At 37.5% G+C, this 21,157-nt stretch overlaps 1 protein-coding gene and 1 long non-coding RNA gene across 2 annotated transcripts in view; one reads left to right on the plus strand and one right to left on the minus strand.

The window, feature by feature from the left end:
- Positions 1 to 21,157, plus strand: part of TMEM168 (transmembrane protein 168) — a 167,614-nt gene that overhangs the window by 131,227 nt on the left and 15,230 nt on the right. The gene's annotated exons all lie outside the window — the stretch shown is intronic.
- On the minus strand, positions 1,030 to 7,149 carry LOC131202718 (uncharacterized). The gene is made up of 4 exons (XR_009156205.1): positions 7,126 to 7,149; positions 6,324 to 6,503; positions 3,429 to 3,511; positions 1,030 to 2,047 (listed from the first exon to the last, which is right to left on the minus strand). It is a non-coding gene; the product is annotated as an uncharacterized LOC131202718 (long non-coding RNA).

A 21,157-nucleotide genomic window follows, 5' to 3' on the forward strand; every position in this document is an offset into this window, starting at 1 on the left:
CAAGTAGTTCTTGATTTACACTGATCATTTAGCAAGCATTTGAAGTTATGATAGACCTACCAAAAACTACTTACAACCAGAGTCCACAATTCCAATAGCTTGGCCATTATGTGGCACGTGACCACACTTTGGGCACTACGCAACTGTCTCACATTTACGGCCATTTGCAGTATCCTGCAGTCACATCACCAAGTTTTATGACATTTTTGCCAGAAACCGGCATTTACTTCCAGTTACCAACAAAAACTGCCATAGTGAACAATGGGTTTGCTTAATGACCATAATATTCGCTTTATGACTCTGTTAGTCGCTTAAAAACTGTGGCAGAAATTTAACAAATGCCACAAATAAAAGTCATAAAATCAGGTTAGTAATGTAATGACCTGCTTTATGGCCCTCATGACTTTGATGGTAGTTTCCAAGTTCGATTACAGTTATAAATGAAGGAATGCCTATATGCATTATGTGGGAATTCAGCATGTTCTCAGGTTTCCTTTCTAAGTTTCTGTTAAATCTTTCAAGTATGTTGAATATGTTAATGTTTTCATATACTAAATGAAGGATTATCATAACTAACAAAATCAGTCACTAACAAAAACAGTAGTAGTAATAATAATAATAATTACCAGATCCCCGTGTTATTGATGAAAATGAACTTGAGTCTTTCTTCACTAGAATACCACGGCAGGGTTCAAGTATATTTAAAAAAGACAGAGCAATAAGTAGAGGAAAAAAGAATGAATAATCTATTTTGTATAATCTTTGTGCTGCATTGAATAAGCATGATTACATTGGGATAGCTGAATAATTATTTAAAGCCATAAAGCTGCTTCATGAAACTTGAATAAATATGTGACCTAATATAAGCAGAAAGGACACAGAATCAATTGGAATACTTCTGTACATTCCATCTTCCTGGATACATTGGAACTTTGAGAACATCTGTGGCCCTTGAGAGCTTTGCTCTTCCATAAAATAGCTGACATTTAGGCCACTGCTGAACTATTTGTTCATAACAACATGACATAAAAGAAATTGTAATTTTGATATTCCCAGGGGCTTCAGACTATTGACCTTAATTTCTGTGAAATCAGAGAAACCCTATATATAATGCATATTTGAGTTATATTTGATCTTAATTAAAGTTGATTTGATTTGATTCTTCTATTATTCTAATAACTTCTGTAATTGGAAAGTCACAAATATATCCACAGTTCAGTAAGCAATAGAAAATTCACAGTAAAATAGGGCAAGATTGTGAGAAATTAAGTGTCCCTGTAGCAGTGGTGCTTGCTATAAACCATCATCAAATGGCCCTTTGACAAAAACAGCCTAGAAGTCTACAATCAAAGTCTACATTATTATATAGTACAAGAAGATGGTATTTAGAAAAAAGATTATACCTTCTTACTCTTATTCTGTTCAAAAACCTTTGCAATATTTACCATTAAGTCCTATACTTGATTGCCTGACTGCTTCTGTATATACTTTTCTTCTTTCTAAGGATGTATTGTCAGAATATCTTGCAAGAGATCCACATCTAAATGATTTCTTTGATTGTCCCACATCTCTAGTTATGTTTGCTGCCAATTCAGGAATACAACAAACAAAATGCATTAAAGAATTAAATAATTAAAGAACAAAAAATTACCCAAGTCCTAGTAAAAAAAGAAAGAAATCTTATATGCACAGCTTCCACTGTTAAACTCGTACCCCTGTATTTTATACACGTTTCTATATCAAATCAAGTAAGTGGATAATCCAACATTCCCAAGATAGTGAAGCAATCGAAGTAAAATTTAGGAAACTCATCTATGCCAAGGAAAAATAATATGGGTATTATTTTTTTTCTGAGACTAAAACTATTAATCAGGGTAATATAATCAAGGATATGCTGAATAACGCAACTAAAGTAAAAGACACTCACAAAAGGAAGCAAAGTAGCATTATATACATTCACTCATTCTTACAATTGGCTGCATATGTAGCTCCATCAAAGAGGTTGATTTCTGTTATGGTGTGAAAAGCATTTAGAGACCACAAGAATCTGTAAAACAATTACTGTAGCTTTATTATCTTTTTGCAGTTTATATATATATATATATACACATACATGTAGATGATATTATTCTGCACATGAAAAGGGAGCTTGCAAACACACCCACACACAAGACATGGTGAGTTGGGCACTCCAGTTCCCTCAAGAGAGGGAGGTGTCTTGAAGCTTCACAATCTCTACTACACATTCCATACTTCCATGGCAACTATTCAGTGAATGTTGCCTCTAACAACTTTTTCTGCAGATATCCTCTATCATGTTGAATTACTCAGGAGCAAGCAAAGTGGCAATCTCTTCTCATTCATCTTATCATTAATTCCTTGTACTAAGATTATTTTTTAGAATGAGAATCAGATTCAATATGAATTAAAATCTTTCTTTTGTATGTATATTAAGTGAAGGGGAATTGAGAAAAAAAGAGACGTGGGGAAATGAACTGCTTCCATTCATGGCTGAAATGCACACACACACACAGAGACTCACTCACACAAACCAAGCTCCACGGATACATTCTAATGTATCTAATATATCTGATTTAAATTAGTTTATTATTGCATTTTTCCTTATTCTCAATCCCACTGCCAAGTCAGGGCTCTTGTTACATGCCAAGTGAGTCAACTGTTCTTCCGTTAAAGGAAAAACACCAAAGACAAAACAGGAATTGTCTTCTTTTTGGAAGCCACTTAAGAAAACAATATTCCTGTTCCTTGCTGATGCTAGCATTTGATCTCCCTGGGCACTGAATTTGTCCATCAACTGTTTGGATTGACAAATTTAGGTTTGATTGGCAGGTCAGATTAAGATTTTTCTTTAACTCTTTCATGTGTGAAACTCTTCGGATGGGAGGTCTCCCTATTTACTATGTATTTTGTGATTTCCCTGAAGCTTATGGTTATACATGGCATAGGGCCGGGTTACTTACGGGACTGCCTGCTGCTACCGAATACCTCTCACCGACCCGTGCGCTCTCACAGAGAGGGACTCCTCAGGGTGCCGTCGGCGCGACAGTGTCGTCTGGCGACGCCCAGGGGAAGGGCCTTCTCTGTGGGGCTCCGCCTCTGGAACGAACTCCCCCCAGGACTTCGTCAACTTCCGGACCTCCGAACCTTTCGCCGCGAGCTTAAAACTCACTTATTCATCTGCGCTGGACTGGGTTAGTTTTTTAAGTCTATGGGTTTTTAATGGGTTTTTATTTTAAATTTTTAATTTGGCCAATTTAATAAGTTTTTTAATTGTATTTTAATTGTATTTATTGTGTATTGTGTATTTTTACCTGGCTGTGAACCGCCCTGAGTCCTTCGGGAGAAGGGCAGTATACAAATTTAAATAATAAATAAATAAATAAATAAATAAATAAATAAATACTCACTTATCATAGAAAGAGAGCATTTTAGGATGATAAAAGTCTTCCACATCACAGAAATCCTTACTGTCCCAAGAGAGAATCAAGGCCTAATGGAAAAAAAATACATATTTAATACATGGATAATTACAGTGCTATTAAAAGGTAAAGGTAAAGGTTTCCCTCGCACATACATGCTAGTCGTTGCTGATTCTAGGGGACGGTGTTCATCTCCGTTTCAAAGCCAAAGAGCCAGCACTGTCCGAAGACGTCTCCGTGGTTATGTGGCCGGCATGACTCAAAGCCAAAAGCGCATGGAATGCTATTACCTTCCCACCAAAGATGGTCCCTATTTTTTCTACTTGCATTTTTACGTGCTTTCGAAACTACTAGGTTGGAAGAAGCTGGGACAAGTAACGGGAGCTCACCCCATTACACAGCAGCACTAGGGATTCGAACTGCTGAGCTGCCGACCTTTCGATCGACAAGCTAGCGTCCTAGCCCCTGAACCACCTGAACCACCACCCTTTTACTGTGCTATTAGGAAAATATAATTAGACATTTGAAATGTAAGATTTGAGAAATTCTCATTGAAGTTGAGCTTGATTTCTGAGGTCTTCATTCACATAGTTGTCTTGGCCACAGTTCAGAATTTGTCTGTTACTAGTTTCTTTCAGGACGTGGTTTTGACTTCCTAATCTACCCTACACTTTTGATAACTTCTGGTGATTTCCTGTTAAATTGTTATCAAAGTCTGATCCTTTTTAGCTGTGCAAGATCAGTTAAAGTTGGCTAGGTGCATCCACCGGGCAGGATTTAAAAATCTGTACTAGATTTTAGAAGTGTAAAATGTTGTCTCTTTATTAAAGGTAAAGATTTCTCTTTAAAAGTAGAGATAAAGAGAAGTTCCCTGGACTCCAGCACGAAACTGAAAGCTTAGAAGACAAAACCTCTGGTCCTCGTGGCCGACCCAGGTTGGATCCTGCAACATTATCCTGGACACACGTTCATTCATAAAGATTTGCCCTGTCTAGTCATGTCCACCTCTAAGAGCAGAGCTCATTCCTAGCTGAGGGAACCAGTTTGTCTGAAAACACTTCTATGGTCATGTGGCTGGCTTTCACCTTCTCATCAAATTGGACCATATTTATCTACTTGGATTTGCATGCTTTTGAACTGACAGGTTGATAGGAGCAAGCTAGGGCAAGCTCACCCCATCACATGGTACTTGGATCCTGAACTGGCAACCTTTCAGTTGCTGAGCACAAAGGTTTAACCACTAGGCCATAGTAGAGAATCCCATTTTGGTCACGAAGTGAAGAATCTTGGTCAGGTTTTCCCAATCTGGTGTCCTCCAGGTAGTTCGACTTCAATACTGAGAAACAATAGCCAATACAACGAACTACATTATGCAAAGGCTTAGCTGTCTGGAAAAGGTTTTAATGCAGAGAAAGGTGGAAGGAAAGAGAAGACCAGCAGCAAGGTCAGTCAGTTATAATGATGATGACTGCACCAACTGCCAACTACTGATTCCATGTGGTTGTAATAGTTTAGCGGTGATCCCAAAGGTCTTATAGTGGTTAAGATGCTGGATTCATCGACTGAAAGGTCAGCAGTTCAATCCCAAGCACTGTGTGACAGGTAAGTTTTCATTCCTGCTCCATTTCCTGCCACCTAGCAGTTCAAAAGCAAGCAAAAGTAGATAATAGGTATTACACACTGGTGGAAAGGTAATAGTGTTCCATGCACCATATAGTCATGCCAGCCACATGATCACAGAAGCACCTTGGGACAACGCTGGCTGCCCAGCTAGGAAACAGATGAACACCACCCCCAAGAGTCAGATACAACTGGAAAGGGGAAACTTACCTATATTTTTATAATACAACACTAATTTTTAGAAATGTTCAGTGTATGAATCTCACTGCTATCTCAGATTACAAAACCATTACTGAAAAGCTGATTGACTATGGAGAAAATTCAGACATTTTGGTGATTTCTGCTACCTTTACTGCATCACTGCCCTAATAGGCATTATTGGTGTTATTCTTGGTTACAGGTTCAAAATGCTTTAATATTCCATGAGTCGTTCAAGATTTATTTCATTAATACACTTTATTTTATAAGATACCATCACGTCTGTTTTCCTAGGTAAACTTAGAAATCTCTTTTTTAAAAGCAACTATAAAGCTGAAACCAGAGGTTTTCTTTTTAAGGACTGCTGGACAAAGAGTTTGAAAAAATATTTGGAACTTTGTTATTATATATGTTGACAGTAGAATAATCCTGTACGCATAAAAATTGAAAGAAAGACATGTCAATTCCCACAGTGAAATGGACAGAAGAGTGATGAAGTTGGTGCAGATGGCAAACCTGATTGTTTTAATTAGAGAAGAGCTTACCCAGTTTTGTTTTCACTTGGAAACTAGTTTTGGACTTTATGCTTGAAACGAAAAAATATATGAAATTTTGATCTTAGGTTTTGATGACTAGATCAACTTTGCTGTTGTAGAAATAGCTGGTGTCTACAGTATTAGAAATGTAAAGCAAAAAGTTGACTGTATTTTGTATTCTACTGCATCGTAAAGAGTTGGAAGTCACTGCTTTCTTTTTCTTTTTTCATTACACTCCTTTTCCCTTTCTTTATTATATTTGTATTTTATATTACAAACTTTAATAAAAAAAATCATTAAAAAGAAACATTATTTTCTTTATTGGAATTAAGGGCAAGTGGAATATAAATAATTGTTTGTAGCATTGTCAGTAGTTGTGTCCATAAATATGAGAGTAAACCATTCCTCATACTAACAAAAACAATATATGCCATATTTTTATTATTCTCTCACTAATTTGCAGTTTTAAAAAATACTCAAACCATTATGAGAGAAACATATTAAACAGTAAGTTCTAGAACAGGATTACCTTTTCATGATCTTTATTTTTCTCTGAAGGCAGGCTACCCAAAGCGCTTAAAATAGCTCCCCTTAATATCAGAGTACAAATATGAGATGAATTCAGTTTGAAACTAGCATTCAAATCAACCAGGGCTCTCCTTTTTTCTTTTGCTGAGCTCCATACAAGAGCTCTGATACAGTATACATCCTAGAAAATGGAAAAGATAATTTCAGCTCAAATTAAAAATACCTGATGACCTCAGTATTTTAACTGGAGTACTAGTTGAATCTGAAAAATCTGAGTTAAATCCCCAGCCAGCCCTGAAATTTAATTTGTCCTAACTGATAGCTCTCGGGCCACTATACTTCACCCATTGTAAATAACTCACCATCTGCAGGATAAAAACTTAGAAAGTATTGCTTTATTTCTTGAGCAATATTATGTGTGTGCATGAAAGCACGTAGCAAAACAGCAAAAAATTTAATCTCAGAAGCAGATGGATTTAATAAACTAACTTTTTAAAAGCATTTAAAAGTGCATAGCAATCTTATTTAAAGTACATGATGATAGGGAATTGAAGACCTATCCAAGGAAGATATTTGCAAATGGTGTCCTTGTGCTCCCTTGAGGGATAACATTCACTTATCATAAATTTCATGTTGAATTTGATGATATCGGGTGCCAGAATAAAGTCAGAAAAACTAAGTCTGTGGGATTAAACTCTGTCTATTCACAACAAGTGAGATGAACAACTCATTTGAGAAGACCTTCAATCACTGTAGGAACATATAGCTAGATAGAATATACAAATTTCTTCATTATTACTCACAGGATTTGAAGAATCTAAATTAACAGCTCTTGTGGAATCACGTATAGCTTCTTTAATCTTGCCTGGAAATAGAAACAGTAGAGAGACACATAGTGGCTCGCTCATCATAACATCAAACAAGCTTTAGTGGTAGAAAAAGGAGGCTTACAATTTTCACCTCACACTCTTTTTGTCAAATCAGCAAAAGGACCTAAACTTCCCCCCCACCCAATATATAAATTACTAGGCCTGGTTCATATGCAATGTCAAGAATCGTACAGACTAAAACTGAACCTTGGTTAAGTCTCTGTCACTACAATATAGGAGAGAGAAATGGAAAGCACAGGTCAGAGGTTTGATGGGAACTCATCAATGCAGCATTCAGCTATTATTTTGAGTAAGCTATGAACAATTTCTTCCAAAACTGCCTATGTTCAGCAGTGGAATATAAAAAAGATATGTAGAAAGGGTAAAAACAAAGTAAACCAAAAGGACAAATATAAATATATATGTAGGTTTTAGTATGTTCAGGTCTTTTCCCATGTAAGATTGAAAGTATTTAGGCAACGTTTCGATGAGATCTCACTCATCATCTTCAGGCTGGAGTTTTTTTGGCTTTGTTCTTATGTGAGCAAAGCACTTTGCTCACATAAGAAGAAAGCCAAAAAAAACTCCAGCCTGAAGATGATGAGTGAGATCTCATCGAAACGTTGCCTAAATACTTCAATCTTACATGGGAAAAGACCCGAACATACCAAAAACTGCATGCATATACCCGTGAAAACCTACAAAAACAAATATCCCACCTCTACGGGGAGGAAACCTTCCGACTAACCAAGACCTATGAGAAACTCAAAGTCCAAAGAGCCACCATCTTATGCGACCTCACATTCCTACGCAACTGCCGAGACAAAAATGTGATCCCCACAAGCTTCCAAATAAAATTCCATTCTAAAACCCCAGCCACCGAAAGGATTCTGAAAAGAACTGAATTAGCCCGGATCAGAAATGAAATCCACAGAAAAAGATTCCTACTAGACCAAACCAACAAAACCTACTTTCCCTGCACCTTAAACTCAGCAACAAAATCCACCAAGCACTCTGGGACAAATTCAAACAACTAGCCTTCTGGAGAGCTGAAACAGAAACCTGCCACAAAACTGACACACACACACCAACAAACTCCAAAAACTAGAAAAACGCCAGAAAGCCAACCCCCCTCCACAACAACTCATGAAACAAACAGTATACAACATATCAGACAGGACCCTCACCACAGCAGAAATCAATCTTCTCTCCAAAGGATTCAACTTTGCAGTCGCCCCCAAACTGCATCTCCACTGTAAACATCATATGCGGAGTTGAAGCTAGCCTAACCAAAATCAACCCAGATGAAGCCAATAAAACCAAACTGGAAGTCACCAACATCCTCTGCTCCAGCAACCCACCCAGAAGCAACTTACACAAAGAAGAATAAAAAGCACTCACCAACTTGAAAAAAGACAATAACATAATCATTCTCCCAGCAGACAAAGGCAACGCCACAGTGGTGATGAACACATCTGACTACCAATCCAAACTAACCAACCTACTCCAAGACTCCGCTTACAAACCTCTAAACACAGACCACACCACCTACCTGGAAAAAAACCACCAAATCCAAAATAAAATCCTTCCCCATCAGTGAAGAGATCCAGCAAAGAATCATCCCCAGAGAAAAATCATCCATATGCCCCAAGCTCTATGGCCTCCCCAAGATACACAAAGAAGGAACACCACTCAGACCTATAGTCAGCTCCATAGGCTCACCTCTACAAAATCTTGCCAAATTCCTTGCCAAACAACTTCAGCCCTATGCAGAATCCATCACCTCACATATACAAAACTCATTCCATTTCATAGAAACAATAAAGAAACAAAACCTACAACCCAACAACCTACTCATGAGCTTCGATGTCATATCCCTCTTCACCAAAGTGCCTATTAAAGAAGCATTAACAGCTATCCAAAACAAATACAACCCCCCCAAACACATCCTAGATCTCACCAACCACTGCCTAACCAACACATATTTCATCCACAATGGACAAAGATACAAACAAGTAGAAGGAGCACCCATGGGATCACCCCTCTCACCTGTCATCGCAAACCTATACATGGAACACTTTGAAACTAATGCTTTAGATAAATCTGAACATAAACCCAAACTCTGGCTCAGATATGTAGATGACACTTTCGTAATTTGGCCACATGGAAAGAAAGAACTGGATAACTTCCTCACACATCTCAACAGCCTTCACCTCAAAATACAATTTACCATGGAAATAGAAGTGAACAACCAACTCCCCTTTCTAGACATCCTAATCTACAAAAAACCAAACGGCTCCCTAGGACACACAATCTACCAAAAAAAACCACACACCAACTGCTACTTAAATGCACAATCACATCACCACCCTGCACAGATCAACTCCATAGCCAAGACTCTCATCTCCAGAACCAAACATCTAGCTGATAAAGACCACCTGGAAACAGGACAGTGCAGAAAAGAGAGGAGACGACAGGCAATGCTGTGCTTGGACTACAGATGGATAAAATGTCTTATTTCCTTAGGTTTCAAAATTTGGAAGAAGTGGACCAAGAAGATTTGAGAGATGTTGTGATTAAATTGTTGGGAGAATTTCTTGGGAGAGGTGTTGATTTCATGAATTGGGATGTGGATCGAGTTTATAGAGTTAATTCACAATATGCACGCACGCATGCAGTTCCCAGAGAGGTTCATGTCAAATTTGTGAGAAGAGAGACGAGAGATGAAATTCTTAAAAAACATAGGAGTGGGGCACTGATTTACAGGGGCAGGGAGATAGCCATTCTGAGGCAGATTCCCAGACAAGTACGTGAAATGAGAAAGAAATATTACTTTTTGTCAAGCAAATTGTACCAGAAGGGAGTGGGCTTCAGATGGCTGATGCCAGAGGGATTGATGATTTTCCGGGAGGCATTACGAAAAATTAGTACAATTGGAGGCTACGGCCCACGTGGAGGAATACAAAGCCCTCCTGGAATCAGATGACCCAGGAATTGAAGAAGGGAGGTTATAGACCATAAGCAGGCTGGAATCAGGCTGTGCCCATGGAAAGAAAGAACTGGATAACTTCCTCACACATCTCAACAGCCTTCACCTCAAAATACAATTTACCATGGAAATAGAAGTGTACAACCAACTCCCCTTTCTAGACATCCTAATCTACAAAAAACCAAACGGCTCCCTAGGACACACAATCTACCAAAAAAAACCACACACCAACTGCTACTTAAATGCACAATCACATCACCACCCTGCACAGATCAACTCCATAGCCAAGACTCTCATCTCCAGAACCAAACATCTAGCTGATAAAGACCACCTGGAAACAGGACAGTGCAGAAAAGAGAGGAGACGACAGGCAATGCTGTGCTTGGACTACAGATGGATAAAATGTCTTATTTCCTTAGGTTTCAAAATTTGGAAGAAGTGGACCAAGAAGATTTGAGAGATGTTGTGATTAAATTGTTGGGAGAATTTCTTGGGAGAGGTGTTGATTTCATGAATTGGGATGTGGATCGAGTTTATAGAGTTAATTCACAATATGCACGCACGCATGCAGTTCCCAGAGAGGTTCATGTCAAATTTGTGAGAAGAGAGACGAGAGATGAAATTCTTAAAAAACATAGGAGTGGGGCACTGATTTACAGGGGCAGGGAGATAGCCATTCTGAGGCAGATTCCCAGACAAGTACGTGAAATGAGAAAGAAATATTACTTTTTGTCAAGCAAATTGTACCAGAAGGGAGTGGGCTTCAGATGGCTGATGGCAGAGGGATTGATGATTTTCCGGGAGGGCATTACGAAAAATTAGTACAATTGGAGGCTACGGCCCACGTGGAGGAATACAAAGCCCTCCTGGAATCAGATGACCCAGGAATTGAAGAAGGGAGGTTATAGACCATAAGCAGGCTGGAATCAGGCTGTGCCCATGGAAAGAAAGAACTGGATAACTTCCTCACACATCTCAACAGCCTTCACCTCAAAATACAATTTACCATGGAAATAGAAGTGAACAACCAACTCCCCTTTCTAGACATCCTAATCTACAAAAAACCAAACGGCTCCCTAGGACACACAATCTACCAAAAAAAACCACACACCAACTGCTACTTAAATGCACAATCACATCACCACCCTGCACAGATCAACTCCATAGCCAAGACTCTCATCTCCAGAACCAAACATCTAGCTGATAAAGACCACCTGGAAACTGAATTTCACACACTTACAAACGTACTAATCTCGAACGGATTCTAAAGAAACATAATTACAAACCTAATCCAAAGAGTCACTCAACCCAAAATCCAAGACACAGAACGAAACAATGGCATCGCCCTCCTCCCATACATCAAAGGCACCACAGATAAAATCAGCAAAATTCTCCATAAACACAACATCAAGACAGCCTTCTGCACAGACCAAAAAATAGCCAACATCTTAAGAAACCCCAAAGACAAGATCCATCTAGAAAACCAAGGAGTCTATGAAATACCTTGCAAAATCTGCCCAGCCACATACATTGGACAAACTAAGAGGAGAATAAATGCACGCATAGCAGAACACAACATTGCAGTCAGAAAAGAAGAAAAAACTTCATCTCTTTTCCAACACCTTAAAGCAACAGGACATGACATTGATTTTGAAGGAACCAAATTAATCTCCAAAACTGAACACTACCATAAGAGAATAATTATGGAAGCCATAGAAATAGAGAAACACCCCCATAACATGAATAAACGTGACAATACCTCCCGCTTACCAAACATCTGGAAACTAGCCCTAGCCAAGAAACGAATCCCAGCTACAAAAATTGACACCAACACACGACAGGATCTTGAACTCGGAACCAGACCAGGGCCCAAAATGCTACTTCCCACACAAACATCAACACATAACAGGACCTCAAACTCAGAACCAGACCAGGGCCCAAAATGGTACTCCCCACACAAACATCAACCCCATTAACCAATTAGCAACACAGCCAACCAATCAGCTTGCAGCAGCTAGGCCAGCAATTCAAAAAACTCCATTAACCAATCAATATGTAGCAACACAGCCAACCAATCAGCTTGCAACAGCTAGGCCAGCAATTCAAAAAACACCCCCCCACCAGTATTTATAGAGAAACAGCAGTTAAAATCCACACTTTGCTCACATAAGAACAAAGCCAAAAAAACTCCAGCCTGAAGATGATGAGTGAGATCTCACTCATCATCTTCAGGTTTTGGCTTTGTTCTTATGTGAGCAAAGTGTGGATTTTAACTGCTGTTTCTCTATAAATACTGGTGGGGGTGGTGTTTTTTGAATTGCAGGCCTAGCTGTTGCAAGCTGATTGGTTGGCTGTGTTGCTACATATTGATTGGTTAATGGAGTTTTTTGAATTGCTGGCCTAGCTGTTGCAAGCTGATTGGTTGGCTGTGTTGTTAAGAAACCCCAAAGACAAGAAAGAAGCCATAGAAATAGAGAAACACCCCCATAACATGAATAAATGTGACAATACCTCCCGCTTACCAAACATCTGGAAACTAACACTAGTCAAGAAACAAATCCCAGCTACAAAAATTGACACCAACACACAACAGGACCTCGAACTCGGAACCAGACCAGAGCCCAAAATGCTACTCCCCACACAAACATCAATAGGACCTTGAACTCAATATGTAGCAATATGTAGCAACACAGCCAACCAATCAGCTTTCAACAGCTAAGCCAGCAATTCAAAACTCCATTAACCAATCAATATGTAGCAACACAGCCAACCAATCAGCTTGCAACAGCTTGGCCAGCAATTCAAAAACACCCCCACCAGTATTTATAGAGAACAGCAGTTAAAATCCACACTTCGCTCACATAAGAACAAAGCCAAAAAACTCCAGCCTGAAGATGATGGTGAGATCTCACTCATCATCTTCAGGTTTTGGCTTTGTTCTTATGTGAGCAAAGTGATTTTAACTGCTGTTTCTATAAATACTGGTGGTGTTTTTTGAATTGCAGGCCTAGCTGTTGCAAGCTGATTGGTTGGCTGTGTTGCTACATATTGATTGGTTAATGGAGTTTTTTGAATTGCTGGCCTAGCTGTTGCAAGCTGATTGGTTGGCTGTGTTGTTAAGAAACCCCAAAGACAAGAAAGAAGCCATAGAAATAGAGAAACACCCCCATAACATGAATAAATGTGACAATACCTCCCGCTTACCAAACATCTGGAAACTAACACTAGTCAAGAAACAAATCCCAGCTACAAAAATTGACACCAACACACAACAGGACCTCGAACTCGGAACCAGACCAGAGCCCAAAATGCTACTCCCCACACAAACATCAATAGGACCTTGAACTCAATATGTAGCAATATGTAGCAACACAGCCAACCAATCAGCTTTCAACAGCTAGGCCTGCAATTCAAAAAACACCCCCCCACCAGTATTTATAGAGAAACAGCAGTTAAAATCCACACTTTGCTCACATAAGAACAAAGCCAAAGCCTGTAGATGATGAGTGAGATCTCATCGAAACGTTACCTAAATGCTTCCAATCTTACACGGGAAAAGATCCGAACATACCAAAACCTGCATATATATACCCGTAAAAACTGGCATTTTTGGATCTTTTCCCGTGTAAGGTTGAGAGTATCTTGGCGACGTTTTGACAAGGTCTCACTCATCATCTTCAGGCTGGTGTCTTTGGCTTCGTGCTTCTCGAGCAAAGAGTGGTCGGAGCTGCCATCTCTATAAATACTGGTGGGGAGTGTTGCTGTGAGTGGGTTGGTTGGCTGTGTGGTTGCATTTTGATTGGTAGATGGAGTGGGTGTTTGCAGTTTTCAGGTGAATTACACACTCTCACAAATATATTAATTTCCAACGGATACCAAAGAAACACAATTACCAGTCTAATCCAAAGGGAGACACCGCCCAAGAACCAAGACACAGAGCACGACAACCACATCGCCCTCCTCCCATACATCAAAGGCACCACAGATAAAATCAGCAAAATTCTCCACAAACACAACATCAAGACAGCCTTCTGCACAGACCAAAAAATAGCCAACATCTTAAGAAACCCCAAAGGCAAGATCCATCTAGAAAACCAAGGAGTCTATGAAATACCATGCAAAATCTGCCCAGCCACATACATTGGACAAACTAATAGGAGAATAAATGCACGCATCGCAGAACACAAAAATGCAGTCAGAAAAGAAGAAAAAAACTCCTCCCTTTTCCAGCACCTTAAAACCACAGGACACGAAATTGATTTTGAAGGAACCAAATTAATCTCCAAAACTGAACACTATAACAAGAGAATAATTATGGAAGCCATAGAAATAGAGAAACATCCCCACAATATGAACAAACGGGATGACACCTCCCGCCTACTAGACATCTGGAAACCAGCATTGGTCAACAAACGAGTCCCAGCCATGAAAATTGACCCCGGACCCAGGACAACACACAACGCCACCACCAATCACCCTCACCAGATTCAAACCCAAACCCATCCCACAGACGAAACACAACCACCATCCAGAAGCCAGACCATGCTGACACCACTGGCTGCTGCGCCCCCCTCCGATCCCCACACAAAGCAGGCTGACACACACCAGGAACACATGACAGGACCTCAGACTCGGAGCCAAACCAGGGCCCAGGATGCTGCATCACAGCCATCTGCTCAAGACACCACATTACAGAACTTCAGAAGCCACAACACCAAAGCTCAGGAACAAAAGACCAGGACCACACCCACACAGGATGCTTTGAAACAGCCGACCAATCTGCAAACACCCACTCCATCTACCAATCCAGATGCAACCACACAGCCAACCAACCCGCTCACAGCAATACTTCCCACCTCCCCACCAGTATTTATAGAGAGACGGCAGCTCCGACCACTCTTTGCTCAAGAAGCATGAAGCCAAAGACACTGAAGATGATGAGTGAAACCTCATGAAAACATCGCCAAGATACTCTCAACCTTACACGGGAAAAGACCTGAAAATGCCAAGACCTACTTATATAGAGAGGGGGGGAGGGAGAGAGAGGGAGAGAGAGGGAGAGAGAGGGAGAGAAAGAAAGAAAGAAAGAAAGAAAGAAAGAAAGAAAGAAAGAAAGAAAGAAAGAAAGAAAGAAAGAAATAGGCTAGATCAAAATCAAAAATAGTTACACTGCACTTTAAGTCCAAATCCTATATACACTAATCTGATTGCAAATCAATCCAAAAACATCATATAACCCATTCAGGTTTTATTTCATTTCGAGTCCTGCACACAGGATATACTCCACCTAAACACAATAGGTTTAGTTATACACAAATATTAGACACAATAGCTATAGTTATACACAATAGCTATAGTTGTACACAAATGGGATTTTGTACTATAGTTGTACTGAATGAAAAATAGACTTTCTTCCTCCAGTTAATTAAATAATTTATAACAATAATAGAGTTGGAAGGGATTTTGGAGACTTTCTAGTGCAGTGGGCCGTGATAGCTCAGGCTGGTAAGAAGCCTGTTATTAGAACACAGCAGCCTGCAATTACTGCAGGTTCAAGCCCGGCCCAAGGTTGACTCAGCCTTCCATCCTTTATAAGGTAGGTAAAATGAGGACCCAGATTGTTAGGGGGGCAATAAATTGACTTTGTAAATATACAAATAGAATGAGACTATTGCCTTATACACTGTAAGCCACCCTGAGTCTTCGGAGAAGGGCGGAATATAAGTGTAAATAAAACAAACAAACAAAAAAAACCACCCACGACGTTGCGTGATGTATCACAACCATTTTCCCCTTCACTAAAATAGGGGTGGGCATAGCCAGCATGTGATGCACCCAGCCCATGGACTGCAAGTTTGACACATGTTCTAGTTCAATCCCCTGCTCAAGCAGGAGACACTATATCATTCTCTTCTTAAAAGCCTCCAGTGATCTACGCCGTTTCGGAGCATCCACGTATTTAAAATCCCCATTTTATTTGCTCCTCCACAACGAGTGGGGTTAGTACTATCTATTTTATCTCTGATTAAATTAAAATCCCCAGCCACAATTACTTTCCCTACACTTTCATTCTCCAAAATTTTTGTTATTTTTTCAAAAAATTCTCTTTGTTTCTCATTCGGTAAATATAAATTAACAAGTGTCACTTTTTCCTCATTAAGATTTCCCACAATTATTACATATCTTCCATCCTCATCCAAAATTACCTGATGTTTTTCAAAATACACCCTATCTGATATCAATGTTGCAACTCCTCTGGCTTTTGAAGTTCCAAATGCTTTTTCATATATTTGCATACCTTTATATACATTCTATTTGAATCTTCAGATTTCTGATGGGTTTATTGTAAAATAAAATATCTGGTAAATCTCTTTAATCTTAAATTCCAATCTTCTTCTTTTAATCTGATTCCCTGTACCCTTCACATTCCATGACATTATTTTTATGACTCCCATTTAAACTGTAAATTTTTCAATCCTATCCCCGCCTCTTCCTTTCTGTGCCCAAAACCCAACATTAAACTCCCATATAACCAACATTTAGCATAAAGAAAACAATAAAAAAACAGAAAAAGACAGAAAACAAAACAAACAATAGAAAACAAACAATGGATGTGTGGAGAGAGGTCAAAGGAATTGAAAGAGTATATACTTTTTTCTCTAAGATATATAATACATATTCCAGAATTGATTATATTTTTCTTTCTAAAGATTTGCTGAATAATGTGGATAAGGTAGAGGTGGGAATTTTTAAAGATTCTGATCATGCAGAAGTTATGGTGGATTTAGATTTTAATTTTGAGAAAAAAAGAAGTTATTGGAGATATGAGGAGAAACTGTATAAAAATGAAAAGGATAAAAAATGGATACTTAAAAAATTGGAGGAAAGTTGGAGACTAAATGATAATGAGGAGGTTAAATTTGAAATTGGGATGCGATGAAAGCTGTGTTTAGAGGGGAGAGTATTAAATTATCAAATAGGAAATATAAAAATTATAAAATTAAAATGGAAAGGGATAAAAATCAGATTAAAGAATTGGAAAATCAATTTTTGCTTACTAAAGAGAAAAAAATCCTTGAGGAGCTTAATATGCTAAGAAATAAAATGATAGAAGAGGATACAGAGCTGGTAAAAAGAAATTTGAGATATTTAAATAGGAATTTTTTTGAATTTAGTAACAGAAACTCTAAGTTATTGGCAAAGATGGCGAAAAATAAAAGAGAGAAGAGAGAAATTGGAGCTTTGATAGATGATAAAGGTATAAGATGTTACAAAAAATTAGAGAAATGTGAAGTGGTTAGAAATTTTTTTCAGAATTTATATTCAAAGAAACCAGTTAATTGGGGAAAATTGCAAAGTTATTTAGAAAAATATGTGGTGAAAATTGATCAAACACATAAAGAATTGATGGAAGAAGATATAACACAAAATGAGATTAATGGAGTTATACAAAAAATAAAGTTAGGGGCTCCAGGTGAGGATGGATTACCTGCTGAGTTTTATAAAGAATTTAAAGAATTAATAATACCAAGATTGCAAAAATTATTTAATGGAATATTACATGGTGGAGAAGTACCTTCGTCATGGAATAGAACGGTGATATCCCTAATTCCTAAGCCAGATAAAGATTTAGAAAGGATTGAGTCCTATCGGCCCATTTCTTTAATTAATCAGGATGCAAAGATATTTACTGCTATTATAAGTAATAGATTAAGTAGATTTATAGATAGATATATGTTACAATCAAGTAGGTTTCGTGAAGGGCAGATATATGAGTGATATTGTTAGAAGAGTATTAAATATTATAGATGTAGCTGAACATAATGGTGATAAAATTGGTATAGTATCATTGGACATTTTTAAAGCTTTTGATTCCGTACAATGGGAAGCTATTAAAGTAATTGTGGAGGCTTTAGGCTTTGGTAACAAGTTATGTTATTTCAAAATTGTATCAAAAAAGTAGTGCAAGAGTGAAGGTGAATGGAATATTAACTGAAGAGATAAAATTAGAAGCAGGTACGAGACAAGGATGTCCCTTGTCCCCAACATTATTTTTATTGGCTATGGAAATCCTGACAAGAATGATAGAAAAAGATGAAGAATTAGAAGGATATAAGGGATATAAGATAAATTTGTATGCGGATGATACTTTAATTATTTTGAAAAATATAGAGAAAGACCTGAAAAAGATATATAAGCATTTGAAAGAATTTGAGGAAATGACAGGTCTGAAAGTAAATTGGTCAAAATCAGAATTATTGATGGATAATAATGGTAATGAGCGCGAGAATATGCAAGAGCAATTTGGGATAAGGATTAAAAATACATTGAAATATTTGGGTATAGTGCTCTCACTCAAGGTTAAAGAATTGAAAAAACTTAATTATGATGTGGTGATGAATGAAATTGAGAAGAAGATAGATAAATATAAAATGTTAAAGTTGTCTTGGTTTGGTAGAATTGCAATGTGTAAGATGATGTTGTTGCCCAAGTTTAACTTTTTATTCGAGATGCTACCGTTAAATTTGACAGAGAAAGATATTGAAGGATATCAGAAAAAATTGGACAAATTTTGCAATGGTGGGAAAAGACCTAGATTAGTGAAGAAAATGTGGTATCAAAATCAAAAGGAAGGTGGATTAGGAATCCCCAAATTATTTAATTATTACTGTGCATATGGTAAAAATACTTAAAGGTGAAGATAATCATTGGAGAGACTTAGAGTTAAGGGATATAGAGAAATTTGGATCAAGGTGGTTTTTAGATAAAGCAAACTCAAAATGTGTAATTAGAAGTTATTGGTTAAAGGGATTAAGTAAAATGTGGAATAAATTTGTTAAAATTTTAATTCCAGATATAATCTTTTTGGGGAAGACAATTGGAAATTGGCCGATTAAAAATAATATAAGACGTAATGAAGTGATTAAAGATGAAAATATAGAAACTATTAGAGAGTGGTTAAAAGTTTTAGAAAATGAAAGGAGGAATAAAGAAATTATTGAAAATTAGGGTTAAGCTGGTTTGAAAAATACAGATAGAAAATGGACAAAAAATTAAGGAAAACTATTCGATAAATAGATGTGAAACTGAATTTGAATATTTAGTATCTCGGATTATAAAAGATGAAATTGGGCTAAAGGGACTCGTTAGTACGGTTTATAAGATTATAAACTCTGATGAAAAATTACAAAGAGTGATGAGGACAAATTGGGAAAAGATCTTAATATTGAAATACCAGAGTCAGATTGGAATGTGAATTGGAATAGTAGAATTATGAGAACTTTATCTATAAGGATTAAAGAGCATAAGTATAAAGTTGTTTGGAGATGGTATTTGAGTCCAGTAAGATTGTCACAAATGGATAGGAAAATTAGTAAAGAATGTTGGAGATGTGAGATGGAGTTGGGGACTTATGGACATATGTGGTATAAATGTGATAAGGTTAAAGAGTTTTGGCAACAATTGGAGAAAATGATATTTGAAATGATGGGGAAAGTAATAATATTGAGAGTGGAAACTATATTATTGTTGGTAATTAAGGAAATAGAATTAACAAAATATGAAAAAGAATTGATTAGAATTATGATTATAATAGGTAGAATTATAATAGCTAGATATTGGAAACTAGATGTGATTTTTAGAATAGAAGAGTGGAATTCTGAAATGTGGAAATTAGCTTTAAATGATAAAATGACATGTGATATTAAAATTAGAAGTGGTGTGTATAAAGAAGATATTTTCTGGAAGACTTGGAAACCATTTGTGGACTATGCGCTTGGAACATTGGACGCTTCGGTACCTGTACCTCGAGAATGTGGATTTTGGCAATCATGAGGATATATCCGAAGACCCAAATCTTCCTTTTTTTTTTATGTATAGCACAAGGGTGGAAAATGTATTTTCTTTTTTTGTTTGTAACGTTAAAAATTTATAAAAATAATTAAAAAAAAATTAAAAAATTAAAAAAGCCTCCAGTGATGGAGCACCTACAACTTCTGTAGGCAAGCCATTCCACTAGTTATTTGTTCTCACTATTAAGAAATTTTTCCTTCGTTCTAGGTTTCTTCTCTCCTTCATTAGTTTCCATCCATTGTTTCTTTTCTTGCCTTCTGGTGCTTTGGAAAATAGGTTGGCTCCATCTTTTTGGTGGCAGCCTTCAAAAATGTGAAACACTGCTATCATGTCACCCCTAGTCCTTCTTTTCACTAGACTAGACATACTCAATTCCTGCAACCATTCTTCATAAGTTTTAGCCTCCAGCCCTCTAATCATCTTTGTTGCTCTTTTCTGCACTCTTTCGAGTGTCTCAACATCTTTTTTTAATAATATAGTGACCAAAATTTGTAACAGTATTCTAAGTGTGGTCTTACTAAGGCTTTATAAAGCGGTCCTAATACTTCATGTGATCTTGATTTTATCCCTCCATTAATGCAGTCTAGGATTGCACTGGTTTCCAAGATCCCTCTCACAGTTACTGCTACTGAGCCAGGTTTTACCTAATCTGTACCTGAACATTTGGCTTTTCTTGCCTAAGTGTAAAACCTTACATTTCTCTACAATGAATTTCATTTTGTTAGACCTTTTGTCCCATTCTGGCAGGCAGTAGCACTCAAGCAAAGCTTTATCAGCTTGGGATTTTCCACATGCCTAGCCTTTATGTTCTTGTGCTACTCCTGCAAAATGTAAATATTCTTACTACATAGAGATGTAAGTTTATCACCCACCACATCCAATATTCATCCAATGGTCTGAACAGAACGAAATGTATACATATTGTTCAAATATAGGATATATTCAGGCCTTCAGCTCAGAAATTGTGTGTGTGGATGTCAGTCCACATTCTTTGTGTTGATTTTCACTCAATTTCAAATCAGAGTTTTGTAAGATTTAAAATCATAACACAGTTGTTATTTATTTCCTATTCCTATTCTTCTACAGTGCCAATTTAACTATATCTATATTAATGTTATTATTTAT

Source organism: Ahaetulla prasina, chromosome 7 (assembly GCF_028640845.1).
Source record: "Ahaetulla prasina isolate Xishuangbanna chromosome 7, ASM2864084v1, whole genome shotgun sequence".
Taxonomy (NCBI): domain Eukaryota; kingdom Metazoa; phylum Chordata; class Lepidosauria; order Squamata; family Colubridae; genus Ahaetulla; species Ahaetulla prasina.